The sequence below is a fragment of the Mixophyes fleayi genome, chromosome 5 (genome assembly GCF_038048845.1).
Source record: "Mixophyes fleayi isolate aMixFle1 chromosome 5, aMixFle1.hap1, whole genome shotgun sequence".
Lineage (NCBI taxonomy): Eukaryota > Metazoa > Chordata > Amphibia > Anura > Limnodynastidae > Mixophyes > Mixophyes fleayi.
In genome coordinates, this window is record NC_134406.1 from 276656928 (window position 1) to 276674686 (window position 17759).

The following is a 17759-nucleotide window of genomic DNA, read 5'->3' on the forward strand; positions in this document are numbered from 1 at the left end:
GGGTAAGCAAAAGCGTTGATGCACCCCTGTGGGAAACGAGGATGTCTCCACAGCTGGGTGAGAGGCGAGGGGTATGGGGCCAGTGTGTATTTTTTGTTCAATTTGTCCCACACCTCCAGCGTAAAACGGATGGAGGGCGTAACAAAGGCTGAGGCTGGTCTGACACTCCTAGGGATCCAAGGTAAGAAGCGAACTCCTATATCTGGAGACAACAATTCTTCAATATCCACCCATTTCTTGAGACCCAGTGGTGAGAGCCAAGAAATGAGATGAGTCAATTGTGTAGCTTGGTAATATTTGTCAAACAAGGGGAGGCCCAGACCACCGTTATATCTAGATTTAGCTAAACAAAGTTTACTACGTCTGGGTCTCTTACCCTGCCACACAAACCCACCGCACATAGATTGAATAGAGCTCAAGAAAGAATCAGGGACTTTGACCGGGAGGGTCTGGAATAAATATAAAAGTCTGGGTAAGACATTCATTTTAATGGCATAGATCCTTCCAAACCACGAGATGTACAGAGAACCCCAGGTCAATAAGTCATGTTTTATTGTGGACAACAGAGGGGGGTAATTAGCCTGAAACAAAGTTTTGTAGGAGCTTGTTATATAGACTCCCAGATATCGGATTGCTTGGGGACGCCATTGAAACTCAAAATTAAGCTCTAAGACTTTCTTTATGTGAGGTGGAAGATGTAGTGCAAGCGCTTCTGATTTGGAGTTGTTCACTTTATATCCGGAAAGAAAACCGAAATTTTGCAGTTCCGCGAATAAATTAGGAAGAGAGGTTTGAGGTGATGATAGTGTGAGAAGGACATCATCTGCAAACAGCGATATCTTATAATGTCTACTCCTGACCTGGATTCCTCTCACATCCTGGTTCAATCGGATCCGAGCAGCAAGTGGTTCGATGCATAGTGCATAAATAAGAGGAGAGAGAGGGCAACCTTGTCTCGTCCCATTCTTAATGCCAAACACGGAAGAGCTCAAACCATTTGTCAACACCGAGGAGGATGGGCTATGATATAGGGCTTGAATACCTTGAAGAAAGTTACCAAAGAATCCAAATTATTGGAGGGTTTGAAACATAAATGGCCAGGAGAGCCTATCAAAGGCCTTCTCTGCGTCTAACGCCAAAACTACAGAAGGGAGTTTGGTTTGGTTTATATAAGAAATCAAGTCTATCGTTCTCCTGGTGTTGTCCAGAGCTTGTCTGTTTGGGACAAATCCCACTTGATCCAAGTCTATAAGGTGTGGCAGATGGTTGTTCAACCTATTCGCCAGAATTTTGGCAAATAGTTTAATATCCGTGTTTAGCAACGAAATGGGACGATAATTAGCGCAAACTGTGAGATCCTTATTGGGCTTGGGTATTACTATAATATTGGAACGTGTGGTGTCTCTATGAAATTGCTCCCCCTGAAGGATTGAATTGAAAAAAGAAAGTAGATGCGAAGACAGAATGTGCTTAAAAGTTTTATAGTAAGAGGTGGTGAATCCATCAGGACCCGGAGCCTTGGAGGTCTTTTGGGATTTGAGAGCTGCCTTAAGCTCCTCTTCACTGATGTCCTCGTTCAGTTTAGAAGCTATGTTCTTGTCTAGTTTTGGAAGGTTACACGACCTTAGGAATTGTTGGATGATAGACGGTGAGGGGGGTACAGGGGCGCCCTCTTTATTCAAATTATATAAAGATTTGTAGTAATTATAGAAAGAGTCGTTGAAAAACTTTCGGGTCATAACTCAACATACCCCTCTTGTCTCTTACTGCCATTATTGCCTGAGCTGCTCGTTTTGCTTTCAGTTTATTTGCTAGCATAGTGTCAGATTTATTACTTTTCTCATAAAATTTTTGATTGAGCCAACGAAGGGCTCTCTCGGTCTTTTCCGCTAACAAAGATTGAATTTCCCCTCTAGTGGAGAGGATTTGCTTATAAACTAGTTTTGAATGATTTTGTTTGTGAGTTCCCTCGAGCTGTTGCAACTGGGCAGTAAGGGAGTTTAGTTTCAGGGTTTGTTGTTTTTTACGAAAAAGAGGCAAACTTAATAATGGCCCCTCTAATGACTGATTTATGCGCCTCCCAAATCGTGGAAAGTGAAATGTCAGGCGTTAGATTAAGATCAAAGTATTCTTGGAGGTGAGACTCTATCTGCTCTTTGAACACGGGTAGTTTGAGTAAAGATTCGTTTAATCGCCATGATAAACTACTTTTAGATTTATCCAACAGACCAAACGAAGCCGTGACTATTGAGTGATCCGACCAAGGGTTGGGGAGTATGTCAGTGCGAGTGAGAATTTATTTAACTTTACTACAGCCCATAATCATGTCAATTCTGGAGTAAGAATTGTGTGGGTGTGAGTAAAAGGTAAAGTGAGGAGGGGTTATGGGCTCTCCAGGAGTCGAACAGACCAGCCCCAGCCATGTGTGTTTATTACAGGTGGGAAATGGGAACTTTCGCTATGTAATATACTGTTGGTCGCTGTTTTCTTGCGGAATAGGTCGGTAACAATTTTACCATCTGGCATTTTCCTGATAGTCAGGTCTAAGAAATTGACATGCTTCTGGTGCATTTCATATGTTAGATGTAAGTTGTTTGGGTTGTTGTTAAGAGTTTCTACGAACTCTACAAACATTTCTTGATTGCGATTCCACATAATAAGTATGTCATCTATATAGCGCATCCAAACAGTTATATTATCAGTATATCTGTTCAGTTGGTCACAGAAAACTGTCTCCCTCTCCCACCTGCCCAAGTAGAGATTGGCAAAAGGGGGGGGCACAAGCCGCCCCCATTGCCGTCCCTTGTACCTGTAGGTAAAATCTATTGTCAAAAAAGAAAAAGTTTTTCTTCAGTATAAATTCAAGAAGTTCGATCAAAAAGAGGCTAAATGTGGGGTTGTCATTGGCCTGTAAGAAGAACTTGACAGCATCAATACCCACATTATGTTGGATGCTGGTATTAAGTGACTCTACATCCATTGTGATGAGCCAAACATCTTGTTCCAAGGTGATACCATCTAAAAGCTTAAGGATGTCTGTAGTGTCTCTTACGTAAGAGGGTAAGGAAGTGACATAATCACGCAAATGTAAATCAATGAAAATGCTTGCTTGTTTGGTCAAGCCTCCTATACCCGAAAGAATTGGTCTTCCGGGTGGTTTAATGGCATTTTTATAAATTTTAGGCAATAAGTATATTGTTGGTATTTTAAGATTGTCAATGCTTAAAAATTCAAATTCTGATTTCAAAATCACTCCACTTACAAAAGCTCTTTTGATCATTCGATCATATATAGATTTGAAATCATTCAGAGGATTAGAAAAGAGTAATTTGTAGCATTGTTTATCTCCTAGTTGTTTCTGCATTTCTTCCTTATACAAAGTAATAGGCCAAATCACTACATTCCCACCCTTATCAGATGGTTTGATAACAACATCTTGCCAAGATTGAATCTCTTGAATGGCTCGTCTTTCATCTCTTCTCAAATTGTTCCATTTTCTATTTCTATTCTTCATGGATTTGAGTTTTAAGGTATCTAGATCGCGTGATACCATATTCTCAAAAACTTTCATTTGTGGACTAATATTGTCATGGGGACAAAAAGTGGATCTTTTTTTACATGTAGGTCTAGAGGTTTGGCTAGATGTAATTTCCCTGCCAGTTTGTTCCTCTAAGAGATATTCTAAAGCAGACAAAGCTGTGTTATCTTCCTCCTCCAGATTCACATCCCTTGTTGGTATTACCGGATTTATACTAGTATCCACTTCTTCTGAAATAGATATTGGGATACTGAAAAATCTATCAGTATCTTCTCTGGTACCCACGGAGGTATTTGCACTGGTTTCTTGCAAATTAATAGGCTCATTTTTACTAAAGAATTTATTCAAACGTAGTTTCCTTGTGAAGAGGTGGAGGTCTTTTTTCCCATCTAAAGCGATCAAAATTGTTCACTGGTGAGAACGTTAGACCATAACTTAATAATCTTATATGTGACTCATTTAAAATTCTATCTGACAAGTTGATTATCCGTAGGGAATCATTTATTTGCCCCTGTATTTTCTGTTGTATTGATAATTGCCCTTCCAGGGAGTTCGTGAGCGGTCGCGTAGATTTCTTGTGTCCCCTCCTAATACGTTTGTTCCACCGGTGTCCTCCCCTAGAGGTCTCTGAGTTTCCCCTAAAAAAGTATTCTTGTTGGTATTTCTCCTGGTTCTAGATTGAGTTCTACTCCTATTGAAAGGGTTATCATTATCATTATCTGAAGATTCTGATTCTGATGATTCAGGACTAATGGATATATTTCGTCCTGTTTTGGCAGTGGGATAATGTTTCCATTTAAAGATGCGACCATTCGCATAATCTCTTTGATCGCGATTAAATTTGGATTTTTTCCTTTCAATAAGGTTATCCTCAAGTCGATCCAAATCCTGTTTGTATCTTTCATATGTCTTCTGAAATAAGTCTGTCGTTTCATATTCTTTCAATTTGAGACTAAGTTGTTCAATATCTCGTGAATATGATTCTAATAGAAGATTGTCATGCTTTAAAATAATTTGCATTAATTCCTTAGAGCATTTAAGAAGAGCCATTTCCCATTCTGACTTTAATTCCTTAGTGGCTAACTCATATGTCGGGAATATCTTAGGTCTCAAGCCACGTGGAGTGATCATTTGTTTTATATAATTTTCAGTGGTGGTTATATTCCACCATGTTTTACTTTGTTTATGCATTAGTGTTTTTAATTGGTTTAGATCTTCCAACCAGGGATCGTTATTAGAGCTGGTGTTAGCTATATCTTGATCAGGGAAATGGATCCCAAATTGTCTTTCCACTTATCACACCTTTTGCTGAGATCTGCTCTTAAGTTAAACATTGCCATTATTAAGTTATACAGGTAAAGGTGGATTACTCGTAACTTGAGAACAAGAATTGGGAAGATACTTTAAAGAGGTGGATCACCTGTAAGGTAGGGGTATAACAACAGATGAAGCAATAGGTTAAAGCCTAATTCGTATATCAACCCAAAAGTTGGTCAGTGGCTATTTGCTGTCTTTATAGGTGATCAGTGTTGTCAGATAGAGAGTGAGGTATCTTATATCGTATGAGGATTGGTCGCCCAAAGTATTACAGTATACCCATGTATAGGTTTCTTGTATAATAATACAAGTGGTATATCAAAAAATTATTAGTCAAGGATTAAGTATAACAGACTAAGGGGTATATTTACTAAGCTGCGGGTTTGAAAAACTGGAGATGTTGCCTATAGCAACCAATCAGATTCTTGCTGTTATTTTGTAGAGTGCACTAAATAAATGAAAGCTAGAATCTGATTGGTTGCTATAGGCAACATCTCCACTTTTTCAAACCCGCAGCTTAGTAAATCTAGCCCTAAGTCTTTATTCACTATATAAGTTATCACATCTGTGCAGGAGCTAGAGTCTGAGTATAGACACTCAGTAGAACATATGATATCATGGGAAAAATGGGGAAGGGATGACAGGAAAAACCGCTCCGCACAAGATATTACCCTACCTCACTAATGAGTATATATTGTTATGTGAGTGCCTGTTAGCCATTATGCAATGTGTTATTTTGTTATTATAATTATAACCGGGCTTGTTCATCAAAGGGTTTTTAGCTGACAGGAGTTGAACCCAGTGCGGTTTTCTGCTGCTGCAGCCCATGCATTTCCAGGTTCTACGCGCTGTGCAGTCAGACATGCCCCTCTCCCTACCACCGCTATAACACATTGGTTATTTGAGTTACTGACGCCTCCCTGTCAGCTTGAACCATTGCGCACCGTTCTCTGTAAACTCCAGAGGGGATCAGCACTTTCTGAGATGATCAAACCACCCGGTCTGGCATCAACAATCATTCCACGGTCAAATTCACTTGGATCACTTTTCTTCCCCATTCTGGTGTTTGGTCTGAACAACAACTGAACCTTTTCAGCCTGTCTGCATGCTTTTATGATTGTGTTGCTGCCACATGATTGGCTGATTAGATATTTGCATTAACGAGCAGGTACACAGGTGCTTCTTGGCCTTTTGGCTAAGAGTAGGTGTACATGCCCATGGATGCAGTGGGGCTTAAAGACACCCCCCCTGTAGGCGATGGGCCGTCACCTGGTCCTCTGGCCAAGAGGCCGGCTGCCTGGAGCCCGAGTTGCTACATGCCCAAAAATGCATTGTGGAGAGAGAGGCACCTGTGCACAGAGTAAGGCCCTCTGCACCTTTAATTTTCAGGCAGCACCATTTTTTTCGCCCTAGCCTGTTGGCCGAGTGCAAGCATCATTTTTATATTTCCGTCCGAAAGGCTGGGGCCTTATGGCACTTATTTATTTATTACACTTGGTACCAAGCACTTTTTGATTATGTGTCTTTGTTTTTGCCACATTTGGTAGGGGTTTGGGTATAGGATCTTATGGGCGACCCTCTTTCCCCAAGTCATCTGAGGCTCCCTCCTTTTGGAGGGAGCCTTTTATGTCGGTGATATAAAGGGGCCCTCCCTAGCTTTAGCAAAGGAGGGACTGAAGATCCCCCTTTTTTTTCCCCCTCTGTGGGACCTTTTGGCTTCTACGGGATGGGGAGGCACAGGGCCCTTTCCCTTTTGGGAAGGGTCCAAAGTCCCAATTCCCCAGCACAGTTTGCACTGCACCGGGTGATTCTGAGTCATGTACCTCGGAAATAAAAAATAATAATAATAAAAAAAAGAGTAGGGTGGTATTGGTTCACATTATGAGAGGGGGTCTCCATGGCCTCCACCCCCCCCCCCCTGCTCTAGTGGGAGCCTGCTTCTAGCTGTAGTGCTGGTTAATGATTGGGGAGAGGAACTTCTTTAAAGAAATGTATATCTATATATATAATTAGACATTGTAACAATAAATGACAGTATGAAAGAAACAGTACTAGACTCTGGTTTAATGGGTTTATTGCGAGCTCCTGCAGATGGTATGGATCTCCTGTGCGAGCTCCTGCAGATGGTATGGATCTCCTGTGCGAGCTCCTGCAGATGGTATGGATCTCCTGTGCGAGCTCCTGCGGATGGTATGGATCTCCTGTGCGAGCTCCTGCGGATGGTATGGATCTCCTGTGCGAGCTCCTGCGGATGGTATGGATCTCCTGTGCGAGCTCCTGCGGATGGTATGGATCTCCTGTGCGAGCTCCTGCGGATGGTATGGATCTCCTGCGGATGGTATGGATCTCCTGTGCGAGCTCCTGCGGATGGTATGGATCTTATGTGCGAGCTCCTGCAGATGGTATGGATCTCCTGTGCGAGCTCCTGCGGATGGTATGGATCTCCTATGCTGGTGCAGATGTTTTAGAGGGAGGTGCAGAAAGTATAGGGTGCTGGGTCTTCTACCTGGTTGGTCTGACTCACAGGTCCAGTTCTTACCTTAGTCATCTGATACGGTGTAGATGTCCTGCTGCAAGGAAGCAGTGACCAACAGGAGAGGTCGTCACTCTCTGTAGAGATCCATACGTCCCAGCTGGAGCTGGAACGAATGGGTCTCTACAGAGAGCCACAACCTCTCCTGTTGGTCACTGCCTCCTTGCAGCAGGACATCTACACCGTATGGACTGGGGGACAAGGAGTAGACCAACCAGGTAGAGGAGCCTGCACCCTTTCTGCTGATGGAACATGCTATTATATGGGAACTGGGCCCTCAACCTTGATAGCAAGGTAGGGCCTCAGGATTAGCTCCATAGTCTCCATCATCCCTCTTGTGCAGCTCCTGCAGTTGGTGGTAACGGTCGCGTATGTCTGCAGGAGCACATAGAAGAGCAGGAGCAGGATGCCAGACAGGAGCAGCAGCTTGCAGGACCAGCGCATGAGCTTGCAAAGGATGTTAAATAGCAATCTGAAAGAGAAACTATGTTATAGCGATGAACAGTTGCAATCATTTTGAAATAATAATAGGAGAATAATTTACCTCAGTCCTGCAATGCTGCTCCTTTTCTGCTCTTTAAGTTTTGCAGCACTTTTCATCTGCAGTTGCCGCTCCTGAAGGAAAATCAAAGAAGTGGTGGGATTATGAGGAGTACGACACAAGATCAGCCACTGAAGTTAGGGAAGTCAGAGTTGGCCGGCCATGCTACGATATTGACCATTTGGTCCCATATTGCAGCAAGTTGCCCCAAAATGAACAGCACATTATTTGCTAATAATCCAATTGAAATCAACTAGTTCAATATCCTGCATGGTTAGGTGTGTCTGATCATCACCCAACTGTACTAACAGACCCTAGTGTAAGCCAGAGGTAAACTGGCTGCTTGACCAGAGTGCCTGGATCTTGGCCACAATTTTGTTGATGGTGGTCTTGCTGCAATGTACGCCCAGCTTAGAGAGCTTACAGCCTGTAGGGAAAAGAAAAAGAAGTCCTTCCTCATGGTAATGACTGTAACCACCAGGTATCATGCTAATCATTGCCATTGCTGGCCTCCTGCTCCACGTCAATGCACTATACTAGTGAGAGCTCTGGTGTGGTGCAGGAGACCTGGTGAGGTAGGGTCAGAGCACGTATGTTATTAGCACACAGAGCGTCTTAGCTATCTGTCCCTCTCCTGGGATGGGAACCTTTCTTTCTGATAGAAGATGTTTAGTAGTAACAAAAGATGACCTGTGACAGAGGTGGCAGGTACAAATGTCTTACTGCTGACAGTAAATATGATGTCACTTTATATAACATAGAGTAAGGGGCTGATGACATGGACTCACCAGTTCAGCCTTCACAATCTCTGCAGGATCTTCCGCAGCCTCCTCCACAGGTTTCATCCTGAAGGACCAGAAAATATTATTATTTAAACTTATGTCTTCTATTCACAAGAGTTACTGATACAGTCCATGGTCATAGTTTCTATCTGGAGGTTTCTCTTATACGATTTTTTTAATGTAGGATGAGCAACAATTTAACAGTATGTAATAGATATTTCTGGAGTTTTTAGAAAATTACAGACAGAGCCTGAATGCAATTAATAGAACAGTATAGACAGATCCTGTCTGGAGTCACCAGTACAGGACTTAAAGACTTCCTGATATTTCTATTGCAGTATGGACAGCACTGATTATATACACAAATGTTCCTCTTTAGAACCGTATAGAATGTATGTGTACATGGAATAAATCATATAGATACTAACAGAGAAGGTGCTTCTGGCTGCGGCTGCCACTCCCGCAGGTTCCTGTTGATAATCTAGGGAAAGAGACACAGAGTGAAATAAATTATACACAACAAATCTTTAGGACAAGTTCCACGGGACTCTGATAAGCCGGCCACAGTCTGTCCCCGCAGGTTATTACCAGGTTACTATACATTTTACAGCAGAACGAGAGAAAATAATTTCATGGAAAAATTAACAAATTGGTCTTAATAAAAAAAAATATATTTTGATTTGGTCTAGAAATTTGTCTTGAAGAGTTCATTTAGCAGCAACTTATATAGAACATGAAACAAGAACCCACTCTGATATTATGCAGGATTACAACCATATAAATATCACTCAGGTCAGACATCCAGTATGATCTCTATATCTGATATATCAGATACTGGAATGTGGACCTATTGTGGGACAACCAATCCAGACTATGAAAAACGTTTCGCCATTGATTACACAAAAACTTTAAGCGACAAGTCCCTGTCTGTGCTGTGACGCCCCGTCCTCCTTTACGCTTTATAATTTTTGCTGGTTTTCAGCAACTTGTTGTCACTGACTAATCCTAGTTTCCCCATTGGCCAAACTTAACTAAACGTATCCCGTGTTTTAGGTGGGTAATCACTGTCACCACCAAGCTCCATCAGCAGCCTACCAGGAGCCGCTTACACTTCTCTGTGGGGTGTAGCTGCTGCAGCACCTCTTTGCTGGTTGCTAAAACCTTCTGACCGTTTACATTGGATTGGTACTGCCGGGTAGATGAACGCAGGTAGACAGGAGATGGAATAAATGGTAAGTTGTTGGTCCCAGAACACAGCTGGATTTTATAGATGGAGCAGAATATTTCTCACCCAGACTGACATTATTTTGTCCCTGATGTCTAGCACCATCTACACTGGGCCCCCCAGATCTCTACTGGACCACTGGGTGAGTGGAATCCATAAGTGTTATACACAGAGGTGGATGCGGGGGTGTATATGGGGGTTTCGCCATATCGCCACTTCTCCTACTGTTTATACATAAATACATTACACATTTACATGTCTGTACACTTTACACTGGGCACACATGTAATAAACACAATAAAATATTTCCGGCAGCAAAGCACCTGCTCCTCCATCCCGCCCGGCTATCAGTTACTACATACATGAGTCCATGTTATTTACTGGTCACACAGCTGTGTCATGTTCTCTCTGCACCTATGAACTGAGTGCCGTGTAAAATGTACCCTCAGCTCTGAAGTGACGGCACCACGGGTACTGTAAGCAAAGCCACCACCTGAGCGCCACCTCTTTATAGTAACTGTTATACTGTACCTCCTGCTCTGTGGCCAGCAGCCGCAGCCTGGTGAGCCTACTCTTCCGGAGATCATTCTCCCTCATGTAGCTGCTGAGCTGCAATAGAGAGAATTACATTTAGATCTGAGTATATGAATACGTAGCGCACACCATATTGTATATTTGTGTAACACATTGTGTAGTGCCCTCTCCTCGCACAAAGGGGCTTATTTGCAGGGTACGGTTATGTTGCTGCGCCGCTGTGTCCAAGTTTCTAGGAGGCTTTAATGTGTAGATCTTCTCTTACCATAAATCAGACTATAAATGAACAGAATAAGTGCGGATCGTTCCCTGTCACTGTATTACATTATTTGGCAAACAGAAGACTACGTAGGGGATTTTTTGGACGGAGTAAACGTAAGACCACCTGGATGTCCGCTATTTTATTAAACAAATGACAGAATTTGACCAATTTTACTGTAACACTGTTTTACTGTAGAATTTTACTGTACAACTATTATTATAACTGGAGTTCTGTAGCATATTCTGATGTGATATTATATAAATATCTTCTTATAAATCACCGCAGCCATTTATTCCAGAAATTATGACTTTTTCATGCTACTAAGGCCCAGTGTGGGCATTAAAATGGAGGAGACAGATTCAGCGCACTGTCTTGTAGGATAACGAGAACGATGGGCCCTGATACAATAGCAGTTAGGATACTGGGGCAATAATCCAGAGGACAGAGGGTCTCCATGCAAACTGCTGTGGAAGACCTTGAAAAGAGATAAATAAAGCTCTGGGTTGAGAGCATAGTTAGTTGTCTACTCTCCCGAATTTCGGGGAGTCCTCCCAAACTCTCGGAAGAGTAGGCAAACCTCCTGGACCCTGTAAAATGTTGAAATTCACAGCATTGAATAGCGGGGGCAGGGCTTAATCGTGTCATTAAGTCCCGCTATTCAATGCCTTGAATTTCTGTATTTTATAGTAGGGGCGGGACTATAGTGACGTAGCGACATCGCAACGCCTCCTCCTACCATCAGTCACATGGTCTGTACTCTGGATCTCCTGGATTACAGATTTAAAAAGTAGGCAAGTATGGTTGAGAGTGTTTATGTTCTATGAAATTGGGAGATATTACTACTTGATGTGTTTATATTAATACACCCGGGGTGATTGCTGGGTATATAATACACCCGGGGTGATTGCTGGGTATATAATACACCCGGGGTGATTGCTGGGTATATAATACACCCGGGGTGATTGCTGGGTATATAATACACCTGGGGTGATTGCTGGGTATATAGCACACCTGGGGTGATTGCTGGGTATATAATACACCCGGGGAGATTGCCGGGTATATAATACACCCGGGGTGATTGCCGGGTATATAATACACCCGGGGTGATTGCCGGGTATATAATACACCCGGGGTGATTGCCGGGTATATAATACACCCGGGGTGATTGCTGGGTATATAATACACCCGGGGTGATTGCTGGGTATATAATACACCCGGGGTGATTGCTGGGTATATAATACACACGGGGTGATTGCTGTATAAATTACAGTAATAAAGTGTGTGGACAAAGCTTCAGTTTTGGTCTTATGGGACACTTGCGAGGAGAGAGTGCACCACGGCTGTGACTATCATCACATTGGAATATTAAGGGATATAATGATGGACTGACCAGGCTTGATAGCAGCTCCTCTCTTCCTTCAAGGATGTCGCATTTTCTCTCCTGTCCAGGGAATAATGCAGATATAAGGTCAGTTTTAGAGTGACAGAGGGCGAGAGAGAGAGAGAGGGTGATAGAGAGACAGAGGGTGATAGAGAGAGAGACAGAGATGGAGAAAGAGAGAGAGTGACAGACAGTGAGAGAGAGACAGATAAATCATACTTACCTACTTTCTTCAGCTCCCTTCCGGGAGCCAGCCAGTGGAGGGGGGCGTGAAGGGGCGGGGTGGCCGAAATCGCGTCATTTCGGCCCCGCCCCCTGTGACGTCATGACGCAAATTGCGTCATTTGACAGCGGGGGCGGGGCCAAACGCCGCGATTCACCGGGAATCGCGGCGTTTGGGATCTAATTCTGCCCACTTCACTAGGAAGTGGGGCACTTCCTAGTGAAGTGGGCAGAATTCGGGAGATTGCCACACTCGCCCGGGAGTCCGGGAGACTCTCACAAAATGCGGGAGTCTCCCGGACATTCCGGGAGAGTTGGCAAGTATGAGATAAATGTATGTCACACTTTCCGTACTTTTATTTTTTAGTACAGACAGTGGGCATCACATTATTAATCCCGTCTATAATGTGATTAGTAGGAAACTGAATCTGTACCGTGAGTCAGTTTCCAGCCGTTCGCATGGTGAGGGATATTAACCTTTTAGTGTCCCACTGCCATGCGGATGTCGGAGCAGGAACTGATGTGAACGTACACATGAATATAGCGTGGGATCATGCACAATGACATGTCACACACATGGTTCATAGAATCACAATGGCCACATTCCAATCATACCTCCCAGATGTCCTGATTTAGGTGGGACAGTCACGAATTGACGCCACTGTGCCGCCATTCCATCAGTCGGCACGTTTGTCCCCAGACAAGTTGGGAGGTACGCAGCAATTTTAGGGGTTTGTTAGAGGAGGGGAATTGGAGGCAGCCTAATGCTTAAGAAGCGCTTAGCACGGCCCCAGAGACAGTCACACGCACCTCAGCCGGGCATGACCACTCCGTGTCGTGATTACCGCTGTACGTGTATGTTTGGGATGTATACAAATGGTTATAGATAGTTGTCATACCAACTGATGCTTGATCCACAGTTCTTCTGCCTCCACTTGCTGGCTCTCCCTCAGTTGTTTCCACAGGGTCTCAAGCTCATCATTATTCGACCTGGATAGACAAGTAGAGAATACATTCTTATTTACCTGCTTATTTAATGTACACTAGTGCCAGACAAACGGCCAGGCATACTCCGATCTGTGAGCAACAGGAAAAGGGATCCGTGGCTACAAATAACTACAGGTTGAACGTGTGACAACTATGGGGGGAGGGCCCTTGACAACACCACTAGAACTTTGAAAAAAAAAATCCCACCCCGGCCATAATAAGTGATTTCCTGTTTCAGCCGTTACAGGCATCACAGGACGCACTAGATTGGGTGAGTGCAGGTACGTTTCATTTTTTTCTTTTATTATAATATAATATTAGCTTTTTGTGGCGTTATCACTTTAATGTCTGTTGATAATACAAATGTTTCCCCTTTGCGATAAGAAGAAAATGGGTTCAGAAACAGCACGTAATAGAAATCATCTCTGTAAAGAGCGAATGATGGAATATTTACATTTAATAATTCACATTCAATGCAGTTTAAAATGTGCAACATAAAATAAAACAAATATTTAAAATTACATATAGGAAAGGAGAATCTACACTGGGCAGTGGGCTATATATTATTATCAGGGAGAGGACAGGTCACTGCCTCCCACAACTTCCACAAAATCATCTAATTAAATACTCTGTGCTGCTGGGGCACCTGCTCCTTCTACTATATAATTCTCAGTCTGTGGTTTCCTGCTGCCTCCATTCCCATCCACACATCATGTCACTGCCCCTGTCACATGCAGCCCTGTCCTCACTAACACATCACTCATCTCCTGATATACTCTGTGCTGCTGGGGCACCTGCTCCTTCCACTATATAATTCTCAGTCTGTGGCTTCCTGCTGCCTCCATTCCCCTCCTCACATCATGTCACTGCCCCTGTCACATGCAGCCCTGTCCTCACTAACACATCACTCATCTCCTGATATACTCTGTGCTGCTGGGGACCCTGCTCCTTCCACTATATAACTCTCAGTCTGTGACTTCCTGCTGCCTCCATTCCCCTCCTCATATCATGTCACTGCCCCTGTCACATGCAGCCCTGTCCTCACTAACACATCACTCATCTCCTGATATACTCTGTGCTGCTGGGGCACCTGCTCCTTCCACTATATAATTCTCAGTCTGTGGTTTCCTGCTGCCTCCATTCCCATCCACACATCATGTCACTGCCCCTGTCACATGCAGTCCTGTCCTCACTGACACATCACTCATCTCCTAATATACTCTGTGCTGTGCTCTAAACATTAACAGGTTCTCTCATACTTATCACATGCACCTTCACAATTAGACCTCACCTCATAACTTCTGTAAACAGCTTTCAATTGAGAGACTTATGAAAAACACAGCTGTGTGTTTGACTTCTTCGCTCTCTCTGAGCTGCCTCTCTGCACTGTCCCTGGGCAGTGTGGTCACTCACTATGAAGTCAAGTGCGTGATGTCACAGTGCGTGATGTCACCAGGGCCTGTTGAAAGAGGCAGACCTGATAAAATAAGGACACTGCTGTGGCAGATTATAATGGGGGGTGTTTAGGAGCTGCCCATCCAAGCTCAGTTGTGTAAGAATGACCTTGGAGTGTGGAGCTCAGCCCATGTTCCAATAAACATGGGGATATGTTCTTAATGTGGGCAGCACGGTGGCTTAGTGGTTAGCACTTCTGCCTCACAGTTCTGGAGTCCAATGGGGCAGGGACTGATGTGAATGAGTTCTCTGTACATTGCTGCGGAATCAGTGGCGCTATATAAATAAATGGTGATGATGATGATGAATGTTCATTGTTGAATATATGGAATATATATCATATGTGAAGGGGTTGCTGTATTTCCTGATGACAATGAAGGTTCAGGAAGGGCCCACAGTACATATTATGGAATTCAGAGTGAGACATATGGAGTGGGATGACGTTATCTCCACCCAGAGCCCACAGGGTTTAATCCACCACATTAGAGAACTCTATATGGGCCCATTCCCAAAGGGGAAGGAGAACTATGGCCTCACCCATATGCCCCGGCAGTCCCTGGTTATGTAGGACAGTCCCCACCAGAGTCGTGGCTGGGTAGAAAGGGGGGCGCAGCTAGTTTTATGATGAGGAAAGCAGAAGGAATGATTATCAATGATTGGGGAGTGGGGATGTCTGACAATAAACATCGTTTACAGACTGCAGACTATGTGGGGTGTAATACATTTCCATTTGTCCCCCTTCACATAAGAACACTCCTACACTACGCCATTTATTCTGGGTTTTGGAACTGCCCCGATAAAGGCACTTTTTCAGGTATACAGATTCACCTGTGTATGGTGGAGAGAGAAACATCCAAACTTGTAACACTTTACTACATCCCCCCTCATTAATTTCCACTACTTTTACATCCTTCTAATATACTGCTCTGTTATCCTTCTATATAATGTCAGACATTGCTGCTTTTTCTACCTCGCTTCTGGCAGACCCAGGGGGGCAGCTTGATGCTGGATTTCATTCCTTCTAGCAGAGGCAGCTTACTGGGGAAAACAGCTGCTTATTAATGATAATAATCATGAAAACGTGTTCTCACCATTTATGTAAATGTGCTAAACATGGACTTCTGAGTCCTTCTCGATGGTCATACCTGGAAACCGGAGCACCCAGAGGGTAGAACATTCAAACTTCACACAGATAAGGCCCTGGTTGGGAATTGAACTCATGAGCCCAGCACTGACCCACCGCGCTGACCCGATATCAGCCATCTCTTAGTATCGGATACACTAGGGACATTCATTTACCAGAACACATTAGGGATGTGCACCGGCCACTTTTGGTGTCTCGTGTTTTGTGTTTTGGGTTCGGATTTGCTTGATGTTTTGGGTTCGGATTTGTTTCGCAAAAAACCTGTCGAAAGGTTTTGGTTCGGATTTAAGGTTTTGGATTCGGATTTATTTTGAAAAAAGCATAAAAAGTTCCAAAATCAAGTTTTTGGGCTTATTTTCACTCCTACGCTATTATTAACCTCAATAACATTCAATAACAATCATTTCCACTAATTTCCAGTCTATTCTGAACACCCTCACACCTCACAATATTGTTTTTAGTCCAAAACGTTTCACCGAGGTAGCTTTCTGGACTGCATAGTGGAGTGGTCCCGGTACCCAATTTGGTACTGGGGCCACAATATATCACCCTCAACTGGTCTCAATTCCACCAAAAAAGTATCTGGACTGCGTAGTGGAGTGGTCCCCACAATATAAAAAAACACTCAACTGGTCTGAATTCCACCAAAAAAGTATCTGTACTGCATAGTGGAGTGGTCCCGGTACCCAATTTGGTACCGGGGCCACAATATATCACCCTCAACTGGTCTCAATTCCACCAAAAAAGTATCTGGACTGCGTAGTGGAGTGGTCCCCACAATATAAAAAAACACTCAACTGGTCTGAATTCCACCAAAAAAGTATCTGGACTGCGTAGTGGAGTGGCCCCGGTACCGGGGCCACAATATAATAATAAAACCCTCAACTGGTCTGAATTCCAGTGCACAGATGGCGGACACCGGATGGACGTCTAAAACCAACATAGCAGTTAAGGGCGCAGTTCCTCTTTTTTGTGACTGCACAAACAATTAACGTAGTAATAGAAATGACAGTTATTTTTTTTTTAAATATAGAAAGAAATAAGGTAGTACTAGAAATGGCAGTTATTCGAATCCCCAGGAGAGTCTAAGTGGGGTGAGCCACAGAGAGATTATTTCCCTCAGTTTCTCTAACAGGTTGTCAGTGTTGTGCCTCTTCTTAAAACCTGTGATACATAACTACACACACTCGGCAAAGCTTTTACAAATTATCTGCGGCACAGGAGAGTACCACTGGACTGTACTTTAATAGCAGTACCTATTATTTTTGGGCACAGCAACAGTGAATGATCGTAGTTAGACTTTTAAATAGCATTACAAGCTAGATTTTTTAAAATTTTGTAATATTTTTTCCCAATTATTTTTGGAAAAAATTTTATTATTTTTTTTTAAATTAATTTTTTAGAATTTTTTTTATAAAAATTTAAATTTGTTTTTTTAGAACTTTTGGATAACTTGGAAATAACAATGCCCTTAGCAGAACAGACCACAGGACACAGGAAATACAGAAAGAATGAAGGTAGCAATAAAAATGGCAGTTCCTCTTTTTTGGAACTGCACAAACAGTGATGAAAATAAAGATGGAGCTAGTGGCATGTCACGGTCCTCTTCAGAGGACAATCTCCTGACCAGCAGGTCTTTGCACCGCTGTAGACTTGTGTCCGCTGGAAACAGAGACACAACATATGCTTTAAACCGAGGATCGAGAACGGTGGGCAGAATGTACTCCTCTGACTTTAAAAGACTGACCACCCTCGGATCCTGGCAAAGCGTACGAAGGGCTACATCCACAAGAGCTACATGCTTGGTGGAATCGCAATGGTGTACCAGCTCCTCCCTC

The 17759-nt window shown here is 43.3% G+C and overlaps 1 long non-coding RNA gene across 1 annotated transcript; it reads right to left on the minus strand.

Annotated features, from left to right (window-relative positions):
• Positions 1-8544: 8544 nt before the first annotated feature.
• Positions 8545-10937, minus strand: LOC142157923 (uncharacterized). Its single transcript, XR_012692698.1, has 3 exons — positions 10468-10937; positions 9140-9192; positions 8545-8775 (listed from the first exon to the last, which is right to left on the minus strand). It is a non-coding gene; the product is annotated as an uncharacterized LOC142157923 (long non-coding RNA).
• Positions 10938-17759: the final 6822 nt, after the last annotated feature.